The 12,158-nt window shown below is 38.1% G+C and overlaps 1 non-coding gene across 1 annotated transcript; it reads right to left on the minus strand.

Annotated features, from left to right (window-relative positions):
• Positions 1–442: 442 nt before the first annotated feature.
• LOC148579640 (small nucleolar RNA R71) lies at positions 443–550 on the minus strand. Its single transcript, XR_015899727.1, has one exon. It is a non-coding gene; the product is annotated as a small nucleolar RNA R71 (small nucleolar RNA).
• Between the last annotated feature and the right edge of the window lie 11,608 nt (positions 551–12,158).

Genomic DNA, 12,158 nt, shown 5'->3' on the forward strand with positions numbered 1-12,158 from the left:
TCAACTCTCTGGAGAAAATCTGACAGAAATTTTCGAAAAGGAAGGAGACATGGCCGAAAATAATAACAATGCAAGGAAGATGCTTGGTGACTTTACTGCACCAAATTCCAATTTACATGGAAGAAGCATCTCAATTCCTGCCATTGGAGTAAACAACTTTGAGCTTAAACCTCAATTAGTTTCTCTGATGGAACAGAACTGCAAGTTTTATGGACTTCTATCAGAAGATCCTTTTCAGTTCTTAACTAAATTCTTGCAGATCTGTGATACTGTTAAGACCAATGGGGTTGATACCGAGGTCTACAGGCTTATGCTTTTCCCATTTGCTGTAAGAGACAGAGCTAGAATATGGTTGGACTCTCAACCTAAAGACAGCCTGAACTCTTGGGATAAGCTGGTCACGGCTTTCTTAGCCAAGTTCTTTCCTCCTCAAAAGCTTAGCAAGCTGAGAGTGGATGTTCAAACCTTCAGACAAAAGGAAGGTGAATCCCTCTTTGAAGCTTGGGAGAGATACAAGGAACTGACCAAAAAGTGTCCTTCTGATATGCTTTCAGAATGGACCATCCTGGATATATTCTATGATGGTCTGTCTGAATTATCAAAGATGTCATTGGACCATTCTGCAGGTGGATCCATTCACCTAAAGAAAACGCCTGCAGAAGCTCAAGAATTCATTGACATGGTTGCAAATAACAAGTTCATGTACACTTCTGAAAGGAATCCTGTGAATAATGGGACGCCTATGAGGAAGGGAATTCTTGAAATTGATACTCTGAATGCCATATTGGCTCAGAATAAAATATTGACTCAGCAAGTCAATATGATCTCTCAGAGTCTGAATGGATTGAAGGAATCATCCAACAGTACTAAAGAGGCATCTTCTGAAGAAGAAGCTTATGATCCTGAGAACCCTGCAATAGCAGAGGTGAATTACATGGGTGAACCCTATGGAAACACCTATAATTCCTCATGGAGAAATCATCCAAATTTCTCATGGAAGGATCAACAAAAGCCTCAACAAGGCTTTAATAATGGTGGAAGAAACATGTTTGGCAATAGCAAGCCTTTTCCATTATCCACTCAGCAACAGACAGAGAATTCTGAGCAGAATCCATCTAGCTTAGCAAATATAGTCTCTGATCTATCTAAGGCCACTGTAAGTTTCATGAATGAAACAAGGTCCTCCATTAGAAATTTGGAGGCACAAGTGGGCCAACTGAGTAAAAGAGTCACTGAAACTCCTCCTAGTACTCTCCCGAGCAATACAGAAGAAAATCCAAAGAGAGAGTGCAAGGCCATTGATTTAACCATCATGGCCGAACCTACAAGGGAGGAGGAGGACGCGAATCCTAGTGAGGAAGACCTCCTGGGACGTCCAGTGACCAATAAGGAGTTTCCCTTTGAGGAACCAAAGGAATCTGAGGCTTGATTAGAGACCATAGATATTCCATTGAACCTCCTTCTACCCTTCATGAGCTCTGATGAGTATTATTCTTCTGAAGAGAATGAGGATGTTACTGAAGAGCAAGTTGCCAAGTACCTTGGTGCAATCATGAAGCTGAATGCCAAGTTATTTGGTAATGAGACTTGGGAAGATGTACTTCCCTTGCTCATCCATGAACTGAGTGATCTGGATCAACTGACATTGCATCAGAAGAAACAGGATCCTTGAAAGTTCTTAATTCCCTGTAACATTGGCACCATGAACTTTGAGAAAGCTCTGTGTGACCTGGGGGTCAGGAATAAACTTAATGCCACTCTCTGTAATGGAGAAACTTGGGATCTTTGAGGTGTAAGCTGCCAGAATCTCATTAGAGATGACAGACAACTCAAGAAAACAGGCTTATGGACTAGTAGAGGACGTGTTAGTAAAGGTTGAAGGCCTTTACATCCCTGCTGATTTCATAATCCTAGACACTGGGAAGGAAGAGGATGAATCCATCATCCTTGGAAGACCCTTCCTAGCCACAACAAGAGCTGTGATTGATGTGGACAGAGGAGAGTGATGCCAGGGCATTTTGGCCAGTTTCACTGACCTTTTCTTTACAGTTTTTAAGGTAGTTTCATGCATTTTCTTAGGAAATAAGCTAGTTTTGGGTGGATATTCACTTACATCTTGATTCAAGCATACATTGTGCATTTTACATGATTTCATCAGGATTTTGCATGAATTATATGATAAATTGGATGATGCATGATCCATGATTAAGAGCAAGACTTTGATGCACTTTGTTTGATTGATTTCAGGCCAAAAGAAGAAGAGAAGAGCCACGTTAGTTACACTAACGTGGGCACTAACGTGGAAGGAAGGAAAGCCACAACGTTAGTGAGAAAAGTTAGTGGCATTAACTTTGAAGAAAGGAAATGGAGCCAACGTTAGTGACACTTAACATTATCACTAACGTTGGCCAATGCTCACAAGTGGCCACGTTAGAGTCCACGTTAACTTAGTTAACGTGGCCTCTAACGTTAAAAGGGGGAAAGGAAGCAAACGTTAGTGACATTCAACATTGTCACTAACGTTGGCCTAAGTGCACAATGCCATGTTAACTCCCACGTTAACTTGGTTAACGTGGAAGCTAACATGAAGAGGCAAGAGTGGTCGACAACGTTAGTGACACCCAACATTGTCACTAACGTTGGAAGCAACCACATATCCCTAAGAAGCCACGTTAACTCCCACGTTAACCTAGTTAACGTGGAAGTTAACGTGAAGAAGAAAAAGTTGTCGACAACGTTAGTGACACCAAACATTGTCACTAACGTTGCCAACACAAGCCACAAAGAGCCACGTTAACTCCCACGTTAACTTAGTTAACGTGGTAGTTAACGTGGGCAAAAGTCCCACCTAGCAGCTTGACCATGCCTTCTTCAAACAAGAATAACTTGAGCCACAAAACTCCAAATGAGGTGATTCCAGTGGCATTGAAAAGTAGGATTCCAGAGCTTTCCAAGCATATATGGCATTACATAGTTGACACTAAATTTGAGGGAGAAAACCTGCCCCGAAAGTATAATGATGAACATGGTATCAGCCTGTATTTTGGCCAACTGACCTCTTCACCTTCCAAGAAGTATAAATCGAGTTGTAGAGCTCCAAATGATGCGCTTCCAAAGGCATTGGAAAGTAGACATCCAGGGCTTTCCAACAATATATAATAGTATGGGGTGGACACTAAGTTTGAGCTTCAGAAACATGAAAATCGCTGGCGTTATTGGCAATCAACATTTCCAGTAACGTTGGCATATATGCCAGCGACCATGTCCACTTCAAAGGAGCATAACTTGAGTTACACAGGTCCAATTGAGGTGATTCCAGTTGCGTTAGAAAGCTGACATTCAGAGCTTTCCAACGATATATAATACTCTATAGTGGGCATGAAATTGGAGCACAAACAAGAGGCATCTTTTAAGCCATAAAAACACCAACTGGGCAGCAAGTGCAACGTTAGCCACAATAACTTTAACACTAACGCCACACTTGTAGCGTTAGTTTGGCTAACTTTGGCACTAACTTTAGCACCTAGACCTCAACTTGACTCACTTCTCTCTCAAGCCCACTTCAAAACTCAAGCAAGCAAGCCCACAATTGTCAACCAATCAAGGCCACAAGAAGCATCTAGAATAGGAATTTTCATTTAATTGTAATTTGCTTTCATTTTGTAATTTAGGAGAGCCTATATAAAGGCCTTTGTTTTTACATTGAAATCATCTTAGGCTAGACAAGGCTGGGAATTCTGGAAGGAGGGATTAGAGAGGGGTCTTCGGACTCCCTTCCCTCACACACTTTTCCTTTTCTTTCTTTGTACTTTTTATTTATGAATGTTGAAGTTTTATTTTCAGTTTTTATCTTCATCTTTACTTTTCTGCACTTTCTTTCTTTTCTATTTTTGTAGAGCAATGATCAACTAACTCTTTACATTGGGTTAGAGAGCTCTATTGTGATTCAATGGATCAATTGTAGTTCTTAGTCTTCTTCTTCTTTCTTTTCTCTTGATTTTACTTGAAAGCTTTCGGTCTTCATCCAATTGGGTAGTTATCTTGGAAAAGAAACTATTCATACTTGGATCTCTTCTGAACCTTGGAAGAGGAATGAAGAGATCAAGCTAGAAATGCTTTCTCATGCTGGACCAAATTGGGTTTGGATGGATATGTGACTATAATCCTCTAAATACTTGATTTGAGAAATGCATGTGGTATAATCAGTGACCATACTTCATCTCTTCTCATGAGTAATTGACCAAGGAATTGGCTATTGATCAAGATTTGAGAGATTGAATTACAAGAAATTGTAATTCAATCACTTAAGATTGCCAAGGAGATCAATGAGTGCATTGATTGAGGAAGAGATGGGAATGAACTTGATCCGGAGGATTGCAATATCTCTTGATCCCAATGTTCATTTTATTTTTAGTTCTTACATTTACTTTTCTTGCCATTTTACTTTTGTGCACTTTATTGCTTTCTTTACTTTTCTGTCAAATTACATTTCCTTGTTACTTATCACTCCATTATGATTTGTCTAACTAGGAGAATCAATTAACCATTGATTGCTTAATCCGTTAATCTCTGTGGGATTCGACCTCACTCTATTGTGAGTTTTACTTGACGACAATTCGGTATACTTGCCGAAGGGAGATTTGTTGAGAGACAAGTTTTCCATGCATTAGAGAGTTGGTCCTTCAACTGAATGAGGACAACCTTGTGTTTAAAACTCAAGGATCTCCTTCTGTAACCATGGAGAGGAAGCATGAAAAGCTTCTCTCACTGTAGAGTCAACCAAAGCCCCCTCTGTCAAACTCTAAGTTTGGTGTTGGGAGGTTGATGAGAGAACTTTTGCGTGGCCTAGAATTTTGTGGATAAATCCTCGTTGCAAGTATAGTTTCTAAACCTTCAAAAGTTCTTTCATACAAACGTTTTTGGTTGTCACAAGTAACAAACCCCTTTAAAATTGATAACCGAGTATTTAAACCTCGGGTCGTCTTCTCAAGGAACTGCAGGGAAGTATGTTCTTATTATTGGTTATGGAGGTTGTAAAATCGGGGTTGAGAGTGAAGAGTAGATATGACAAATAATTTAAATGGCAATTAAAATAAATAAATATTGTAAAGCAAACTTTTGGCAAGGTAAGAGAAATTGGAAGTCCAACTTAGTTATTCCTCTCAACAATAGTGAAAGTTGAATCTTAATTCCACTTATTTAACCTTTACTAAAGTAAAGGAAAGTCAATGGACTAATTAGTTTGACCTTCGAATCCTATTTATTTCCTAAGAAAAAGTTGGGATTATTGAAGTTCAGTTCAATTAGCAAGATAACGATTATCAATTATGCTGAGTTTAATAATGTTGAGTTACTGATTTCTTAACCAAGACCAAAAAGGGAAAAAGTAAAATTGTTGTAATAAAAATGTCCTTAGATGGGAAGCAATAATAACTTAAATTAAAGAGAACAATAATGAACTGAAATACCTCAAATAATCATTAATTCAAATAATAATCTGTAACATGGAATAATTCATAAGCCAATTGGGCAACATCTGTAGATACAAATAAAAGAATTAAAGTAAAAGTAGCATAGAAACATAAATTAAAGTAAATATTAAACCTAGATCGAGAGTCACTCTTAAAAACTAAGAGAAGTCCTAAATCCTAATCCTAAGAGAGAGAGGAGAGAATCTCCCTCTCAAACTAAATCTAAATCATGGAAAGTAAAAATTGGCGAGCTCCTCTATGAATGAATGCAATCTCGCACTTTATAGCCTCTAATCTGTGTTTTTTGGGCCGCGAACTGGGTCAAAAACAGCCCGGAAATCGCTGGAGAAGAATTCAAACACGCTGATTTCCGTCACTGCGACGTGGCTGCATGGAGCACGTGGTCGCGTCGCCTAGCGTCAGGGCAACTATGGCATATTATATATCAAATCGAAGCCCCAAACGTTAGATTTCCAACACAACTGGAACCGCTTCGTTTGGACTTCTGTAGCTAACGTTATAGCCATTTAAGTGCGAAGAGGTCAGGCTGGACAGCTTAGCAATTTCTCCAACTTCTTGTATTCCTTCCACTTTTGCATGCTTCTTTTCCATCCTCCAAGCCATTCCTGCCCTATAATCTCTGAAAGCACTTAACACACATGTCAAGGCATCTAATGGTAATAAGAGAGGATTAATAATAAGCAATTATAAGATCAAAGAAGCATGTTTTCAATCATAGCACAAAATCAGGAAGAAAATATAAAACCATGCAAATATTATGAATAAGTGGGTAAAGAGTTGATAAAATCTACTCAATTGAGCACAAGATAAACCATAAAATAGTGGTTTATCAACCTCCCCACACTTAAACACTAGCATGTTCTCATGCTAAACTCAAGAGAAGTTATAAAGATGAAAAGGAATGGTAGAATGCATGAAATGCAACCTATCTGTATGAATGCAACTATATGCAAAATGTTTCTACCTACTTGGTTAAAAGTAAACAAATATTTTAAGAACATACATGAACTGGATTTCACTAATTCAAATCATAAAAATGAAGTACAAATAGACTTGCAGAAGAAAATAGCTCATGAAAGCTGGGAACAAAGAATTGAGCATCGAACCCTCACTGGTAGTGTATACACTCTAATCACTCAAGTGTTTAAGGTTCGATTCTCTCAATTCTCTACTAACCTTGCTTTCTAAGTCTTGCTCTTCATCTAACAATCCGCATAAATTTAATGCACAATACACAAATCAAGAGGTCTTTTAAGGGTTGTAATGGGGTTAAGGTCAAGGTAGGATTGTATTTGGCCAAGTGGACTAAAATCTGAATCCTTAATTAACTTAAACTTGCCACCTAACTTTAGACAATCCATGTAATCATAATATAATATCTAACTATCCATTAACCATGTTTTCCACATATTCATGCATTCTAATTTCGAGTACAATACATATGCATTGCTTTCACTTACTTTGGGGCATTTTGTCCCCTTTTTACTTATTTGCACTTTTTTTTTCTTTTCTTTTTCTCTTTTTTTTTTCAATGCATATGATTAAGATATTGAATGCACGAATCATGTTCTAAACATTTCTTTCACATTTTCATAAAGATATATAATACCCAATTCTTAAACCAATTGGTTCCAAACCCAATTTTCCCACACTTAAATCATAAGCACTCTCACTAGTCTAAGCTAACCAAGGATTCAAATTAAGGACATTATTGTTTTTCACTTAGAGTTAATGATGTGCTAAATAAAAAGAACAAAGGGGTAAAATAGGCTCAAAATTGGTTTGCAAGGGATAATGAAAGGTAAGGCTATATGGGTATGTAAGCTCAGTGAAACAAAGGTCTCAATCATGTAAGTGTATGCATACATCAAATTATGGAAATATAGAATTAAGAAAGACAAAGATCACAATTTTAGAGAGAAAAACACACATCAAAAATAAAATATTGGTTGAAAAATGCAACCAATTCAAATAGGCTCAAAATCTCACAGGTTTTGTGTGTTCGAGTTCTAAATCATGTTCCAGTATAATATCTCTTTAAACAAGTGTAACATTAAATTTTATTCAAATTAGTGAAATACTCTTAAAAGGTTTCTTGAAAAAGAAAATATTACTTTAACCAAGTGGTAAAATATGCAAAAAAAAAAAAATCAAATAATCATGCAATTAAATATGCAAATGCAGCAATTAACAAAGAAAATATTGGTGTTGAAAAGAAGGTAACTAACCCCTGGAAGTCGGTATCGACCTCCCCACACTTAAAAATTACACCGTCCTCGGTGCATGCTGAGATATGCAGGTGGAAGGGTTGTTCCAACTAATGCTTTTCTTCAAAGAATGTGCAGATGGACTTGTTTGTCTCCCCTTTTAGAAGTGTCTCCCTTTTGCCGTCTTCGGTGGCCAGCCTAAAAGAAGAGAAAAAGAAGAAAAGTAACCCAAAAGATAGAAAATAAATAAAATATGGGTGTTAATGCCAAATGATAAGGGTCTCATTTACATGGAAGCTACAACATGTACGTGAGAAAACAATAGAAGCCATGGCATGCCAGTGGTATAAAATTTGTATAGGAGATGAGTGTGGGTAATGGAAGTATCAATACAAGCTCATGTCAATGCAAATGGAGTGCAAGTATCATAAAAGATTGGCATTGGCAGATAATTAATATAATCCCACAGTGTAAAACAAGTTACCAAAATAAATTCAAGAAAAGATGCAACAGTTGAATAAAAATTTTTTAACACCAATAGAAAAATAAAAAATTCAGAAAAGAAAATAAAAATATGCACAAATTTAAAATACAATGAAAGAATATATGTAAATAAATTAAATAAAATAAAATAGAGGTGAAAGAAAATAAGAAAGGAAGAAGAAAGAAATAAGAAAAGATAAGAAAAATAAGGATTAGAGAAGAAAAGATAAGAAATTTGGCTGATCTGGATATTCTGTGCGCTGCTTGTGACGCGGACGCGTGAGTGACGCGGTCGCGTGGTGCGTGATAAGGTCAGGTGACGCGGACGCGTGGGTCACGCGATCGCGTGGCCTGTTTTGTGCGATTGGCACGAGTGCAGCCTCGCGGTCGCACAACTCTCTGTTCGAAACTCTTTTTGCCAAAAATCTGGGTGACGCGATCGCGTGGTTGACGCGGTCGCGTGGGTGACCATCTTTTGAAAACGACGCAAACGCGTGGGGCACACGTTCGCGTGGGAGGGCTTGGGCTTCCAGCACGAGTCCAGCCCAACTCCAGCTCAACTTTCTGCCATGCACCCATTTACGTCGACTTCTCAGAGCCACGCAGTCGCGTGGGTGACGCGATCGCGTGGATCAATTTGTGCCATTAGCGCACCTCCAGCCACGCTTTCGCGTGACTCTCTATTCAATTCTTTTCTTCCCAACGCACACACGACGCGGACGCGTCGGCGACGCTGTCGCGTCGCGTGCGAAAAATCCTTTTTTTTTTAATAATCTGAAAAATGAAGAATGCAGTGTTAATATGAATGTGATGCAAAACTCCAAGTTCAATATAATAAAATAAAATAAAATAAAACTAGAAAATAAATAAAACTAAATAAAAATGAAAAAGGAACGATCCTACCATGGTGGGTTGTCTCCCACCTAGCACTTTTAGTTAAAGTCCTTAAGTTGGACATTTGGTGAGCTCCCTGTTATGGTGGCTTGTGCTTGAACTCATCCAGGAATCTCCACCAATGTTTGTAATTTCAATGGCCTCCGGGATCCCAAACTTGGCGCAGAAAGCCTTCAAGTAAGTTAAAGCAAGTGACAAGGCCCAAGAGTGCTGATTTCTAGATTGAATTCCGGGGTCCCAGACCTTGCCTTTGCACCCATCTTCTTGTTGATCATCATCATTTTTCCACTTGGGTGGTGAACAATCAGAATTCTCACTGAGACATCCAAACAGCTTCTTAGACCCATTCAGTTGAGCTTTATACCAACCTTTGCATTTAAACTTTGAGCACACAACCATGTTGAACCTTGCCTGACAATTCTTACCACTGGCCATCTTCCTCTTACTCTTAATGCCACAAAGAGCTCTAAGTTGACCATCCGTCTCCAGTAGCCCATATTCAAGTGGGATTAGAAAGCTAAGGGATATGAATTTTACCCACTTGAATGTTGTGAAGGATGATGGTAACTTAGGGGGAGGCATCTTTAATGGAATTGCAAGCTCCACTCCCTTGTGCTCTTCTCTGATAACTACCACCTCTTTGCAAGCTTCTTTAATTTCAACCTCTTCCTCTTGGTAGCTCTCTTCCAATTCAATCTCCTCTTCATTGCTTTCCAAGGGCATGGGAGGTTGTGCTTCTTCTTCTTGAATCTCCATCACTTGATCAACCTCTTCCAAGTCTTCAACTGTGATATGCCTTGGAGGTTGTACACCCTCTTCAACATCAAATGCAACCGTCTTGGAAGGAGGCTCTATGTCTTGACTTTCCCATGGAGGTTCAGCATCTCGCAAGTCCTCAACCACTTTTTCCTCTTTAATAATTACTGCTTTGTCCAGTAGTTTTAATATAAAATCGTACTCATCCTTGATGATTTGCTTTCCATGACAACTCCTTTCAATTGTTCTTTCATCTTCAAGGGTATTTACTACCTTCACCTTTAGGGCCTCTTCTAGCTCCTTATGAAGTATGGATTCGCGAAGATGATCCCTTCTCTCTTGTTCCATGTCACTAGCATCATTGGGATCATGTTGCTCTTGGATTGATGGATGTGGGTGCTCTTCCATGGATGGTGGTGATGGGATGGAGAGATCATTCTATGGTTGAAAAGGAAGTACACTAGAGCTTGAGGGTTGATTGTTGAAGGTATTTGGTGGTCTGATTTGGGCGACGAGAGCTTGTATAGTAGAGTTTAGATTGGCAAGTGCTTTCTCCATGGAGGTTTGGAGTGGATCTATGTATGGTTCATTTGGTTCATAAGATGGTTGGTATGGTGGATGTGGGTTAGGGTCATATGGAGGTGAATGGTGGAAAGGGGCTTGTGAGTATGGTGGTCCAAAGTCATGTTGAGAAAAGGGTTCATAGGCATATGGTGGTGGTTGTTGATAGTCCACTGGAGGTGGTTGTTGCCATGAGGGTTGATCAAATCCTTGTGGCTCCTCCCATCTTTGATTGTTCCAACCTTGATGCCTGTTCTCATTGTAATTTCTTCTTCCTGCAACATAATTGTAACCAGACTCATAGCCAAAGGGGTGAGAGTTCATAGTAGCAAAATAAAATTAAAAATGAAAATAAAAACAAATTTAAATTAAAAGGTTATTTAAATTTTGAATTTGAAAATTAAATTTTGAAATTTGAATTTCTGAAATTTGAATTTTTGAAATAAGATAAGATAAAATAAAAAGTTTAAAATAAAAACCAATAACCTCTTAACTTAAGAAAAAGTAAAAATAAAAACGAAAATAAAAATAAATAAACAAGCAAAAATAAAATATTTACAATAACCAATAATAAGGCACACGTTTGCAATTCCCCGGCAACGGCGCCATTTTGATGAGAGAACTTTTGCGTGGTCTAGAAATTTGCGGATAAATCCTCCTTGCAAGTATAGTTTCTAAACCTTCAAAAGTCCTTTCATATAAACATTTTTGGTTGTCACAAGTAATAAACCCCTTTAAAATTGATAACTGAGTAATTAAACCTCGGGTCGTCTTCTCAAGGAACTGCATGGAAGTATGTTCTTATTATTGGTTATGGAGGTTGTAAAATCGGGGTTGAGAGTGAAGAGTAGATATGACAAATAATTTAAATGGCAATTAAAATAAATAAATACTGTAAAGTAAACTTTTGGGAAGGTAAGAGACATTGGAAGTCCAACTTAGTTATTCCTCTCAACAATAGTGAAAGTTGAATCTTAATTCTACTTAGTTAACCTTTACTAAAGTAAAGAAAAGTCAAGGGACTAATTAGTTTGACCTTCGAATCCTATTTATTTCCTAAGAAAAAGTTGGGATTATTGAAGTTCAGTTCAATTAGCAAGATAACGATTATCAATTATGCTGAGTTTAATAATGTTGAGTTACTGATTTCTTAACCAAGACCAAAAAGGGAAAAAGTAAAATTGTTGGAATAAAAATGTCCTTAGATGGTAAGCAATAATAACTTAAATTAAAGAGAACAATAATGAACTGAAATACCTCAAATAATCATTAATTCAAATAATAATTTGTAACATGGAATAATTCATAAGCCAATTGGGCAACATCTGTAGATACGAATAAAAGCATTAAAGTAAAAGTAGCATAGAAACATAAATTAAAGTAAATATTAAACCTGGATCGAGAGTCACTCTTAAAAACTAAGAGAAGTCCTAAATCCTAATCCTAAGAGAGAGAGAGAGGAGAGAATCTCCCTCTCAAACTAAATCTAAATCATGGAAAGTGAAAATTGGCGAGCTCCTCTATGAATGGATGCAATCTCCCACTTTATAGCCTCTAATCTGTGTTTTCTGGGCCGCGAACTGGGTCGAAAACAGCCCGGAAATCGCTGGAGAAGAATTCAAACACGCTGATTTTCGTCACTGCGACGCGGCCGCATGGAGCACGCGGTCGCGTCACCTAGTGTCAGGGCAACTATGGCATATTATATATCAAATCGAAGCCCCGGACGTTAACTTTCCAACGCAACTGGAACCGCGTCGTTTGG

This window comes from Arachis ipaensis, chromosome B10 (genome assembly GCF_059453495.1).
Source record: "Arachis ipaensis isolate K30076 ecotype BB chromosome B10, ASM5945349v1, whole genome shotgun sequence".
In the NCBI taxonomy this organism is placed as follows: Eukaryota; Viridiplantae; Streptophyta; class Magnoliopsida; order Fabales; family Fabaceae; genus Arachis; species Arachis ipaensis.